This window comes from Urtica dioica, chromosome 8 (genome assembly GCF_054948205.1).
Source record: "Urtica dioica subsp. dioica isolate 48M chromosome 8, U.dioica_male_clone48M_v1_H2, whole genome shotgun sequence".
Taxonomy (NCBI): Eukaryota; Viridiplantae; Streptophyta; class Magnoliopsida; order Rosales; family Urticaceae; genus Urtica; species Urtica dioica.
Window position 1 is genome coordinate 37,070,003 of NC_142763.1, and position 3,721 is coordinate 37,073,723.

Below are 3,721 nucleotides of genomic sequence, written 5' to 3' on the forward strand. Positions count from 1 at the left end.
CTAACCATTTTGAAAATCTGCGCACGTGCTCGTTTTGTATCCATTTTGGAGTTTTATTTGTCGACGTATGTTGCAATAAATTCATGTGTTCTCTGCATTTTTTAAGATTAGAAGTTAATATATATATATATAAGACTAAAAATATGTCTTTACTTGTAACACTATCTCGAACAACATCAGTGCGAAGTCCAACAGCTTCTAAATCGTGCAAGTATTCAGAACAACATTCCACAGATTCTTCAGCCAAGTACCCTTCAACGATACATCCTTCAGGTCGATTTCGATTTCTTACACATCCTTTTAACACTTGCATGAATCTCTCAAAAGGATACATCCATCGAAGATACACAGATCCGCACAATTGCAATTCTCTCACCAAATGCACTGTAAGATGAATCATTATGTCGAAGAATTATGGCGGAAAATATTGCTCCAATTTACACAACGTGGTCACAATGTCAGATTGAAGCTCGTCAAGTATCGATGTATCAACAACCTTGGAACAAAGAATGTTAAAAAATGCACGGAGTCGTATAACGGCATCTCTCAATCCGTCTGGGAGCATCGACTCAATGGCCACGGACAAAAGATGTTGCATCAAAACATGATAATCATGAGACTTGAGTCCAAATACTTTCAACTCCTCCAAAGAAACATAACTTCGGATGTTAGCTGCATATCCCTCGGGCACCTTAATATCAAACAATGTTTGACAGAACTTCTTTTTCTCCTATCTCGTTAGAGTTAAAGAACATGGTGGTAGATATGTACGATTTCCATTCTCCTTTGGAGCTAATTCAGCTCTAATTCCCATATGAACCAAGTCTCGCCGCGACAATATACCATCTTTGTTTTTTTCGGAATGTTAAGAAGTGTGGAAATGACACTATCGCACACATTCTTTTCAATATGCATGACATCAAGATTATGACGCACAAGTAGATACTTCCAATACTCTAACTCGAAGAATATCGATTTCTTCTTCCAACTTCCTTCGTCGTAGACTACTTTCTCCCCTCTTTTCCTCTTTACAGACGTATCACTCTTCGGCTTTTTCACAATTTTTCCCAGAGGCCTAAGTTTCATCTTCGACAACATATTAAAGGTTTCAACTCCTGACAGTGGCTTTACGAAACTCTTTTTTGCCATTAAACGCCGCTTGACATCTGCGAAAACGATGATTTAATGGTAAAAGCGTCTATGATTCATATACACAACTTTTTGCCCATATTTCAGGTATTCACCTTTAGTATCGTCTGCACAAATCGGACATCCCTTAAAGCCTTTGACAGAATAACCAGATAAATTTCCATAAGCCGGGAAATCATTTATGGTCCATAACAGAACAGCCCAAAGTGTGAATTCCTCTTTAAGATGTCCATCAAAAGCTTGGACACCAGTTTCCCACAACAACTTCAGTTCGTCTATCAATGGAGCCAAATACACATCAATGTCATTACCTGGTTGTTTGGGATCAGAGATAAGTAGAGATAACATCAAGAATTTGTGTTTCATGCACAATCAAGGTGGGAGATTATACGTCACAAGAACCACGGGCCAACAACTGTATCTACTGCTTTGTAGACTATGTGGATTAATACCATTGGATGAGAGAGCGAGACGAAGATTTCTAGACTCTTTGCCGAACGTCGGCCACTTTGAGTCAACATGTTTCCAGGCAGGCGAATCTGCGGGGTGTCGAAGCTTTCCATCATCAATCATTTGGTTAGCATGCCAAGTCAAACTTTGAGCGTGTTTAGGATTTCGTAATAATCGACGAAAACGCGGAATGATTGGTAGGTGCCACAATAGTTTTAGAGGGATTTTAGATTGATTTTTTGTATCCTTTTTCTGCTTCCACCTAGAAGCTTCATACATGGGACACTGCTCAAGAGTTTCATACTCATTACGGTAAAGGATGCAATCATTTGGACATGCATGAATTTTCTTATATCCCAAACCAATAGCCGCTAGAGTTTTTTTTGCCACATATACAGACGAGGTTATCTGATTATTTTCTGGCAATTTATCTCTTAGCAAGCCAAGAAGTTCTGAGAACATAACATCGCTCGATCTGTATTTGGCTTTTAAGTTGAATAACCTTATTAAGGTTGAAAGTTTGGTGAACTTGACACAACCAGAATATTGAGGAGTTTCGGCGTCACTTAAAAGAGAATAAAGCTCGTCGGGATTGTCTTGAAGTTCATCTTGCAAATCATTAACCATCTTAGCGATGTAAGGGGCATCAATGTCTTCTTCATCGGAATTATCTTGAACGACAACATTATGTTCTGCCACATAATTTTCCCCATGGTGTATCCATATCTTATAGCTTTGATCGATACCCTTACATATCAAATGTTCTTTTAGGGTAGTAATGTTACCAAAAGCTTAAATTCCCACATTTGACACACGGACATGGAATTCACTCTTTGTTTTCACATACACTAAGACAATGGTCCAAGAACTTTCTCACACCATCCACGTATTGGTTTGAATCTCTACGAGCCGACATCCATAACTTATCCATAATAAAGCTATACAAAAAAATTAAACCCAATTTAAAAAACAAAACAAAAAAGACATCTAAACTACTAGTAAACATAACATATTTGATCATCTCAACACAACAAAATCACACACAATTCACGTGCAACAAAAAAAAAGCGACATCTAAAGTCTAAACTACTAGCTAAACATAACTTATTTAATCATTACAAAAAAAACAAAATTCACACACAATTCATGTCCAACAAAGAAAAAGCGACGTCTAAAGTCTATAAACTACTAGTAAACATAACATATTGATACATATATCAAAAACACAAAAAATTATCATTTTATATTATCTAGTGACACACAATTTTCAAGCGACGCTCAATATAATATGTACAAAAAATTTTGACATTTTATAAAATAAAATAAAAAACTTACTTGGATGCTAACACGCGCGGCGGCGGCGACGGCGAGTGAAAACCGGATTAAAGACGTCCACAAGCTAATGAGAGGCTTAAAATATGTAACAACAAATTTAATAAAATGTTTATAAAAAAAAATAAAAAAACTCTACCTAAGCCCGACGACGGCGACAGGACGAAAGAGGGGCGGAGGGACCGGTGGCGACTACGGGCGCGGGAACGGCGGTAAATAACAACAAATGTACATCATTCACACCGAAATCAATAAAAAATACCTAAGAATCTTTACTCATAACATCATGAAATAAAATTTATAAAAAAACACAAAAAAAAAACCTAAAAAACCCTAAAACTAATCTCTTACCCGTGCGTCACGACCGAAAACGTTCACCAAAACCATGACGCCGGCCGGAGTAAAGTGCTAGAAATGTGTAATGGTGGTGGAGGTGGTCGGTGGAGATGTGTAATGGTGGTGGAGGTGGGTTTCAATGGAGGATTTTGGGGTTTTTAGAGAGAAAATGTCGAAGGAAGAAGATGAAGTGAGATAACTGTTGTGCGAAATCTCGACTTATGCATTTTTTTTTTAAAGGGGGGGGGGGGGGGGCGTCGCTCGCTTTTTGAGCGACGCCACGCCACGTGTATCTGGCGTCGCTCAAAAAGCGAGCGACGCCCAGCCACGTGGTCCAATCAAATTAAAATGCCTTAATTTTAATCTTTTACACGTCAAACGAGCTCCAAAAAATAATGTTATGCGTCGCTCAAAAATGTACCCAACGCAAATATAGCGACTTCTAATAGGTATT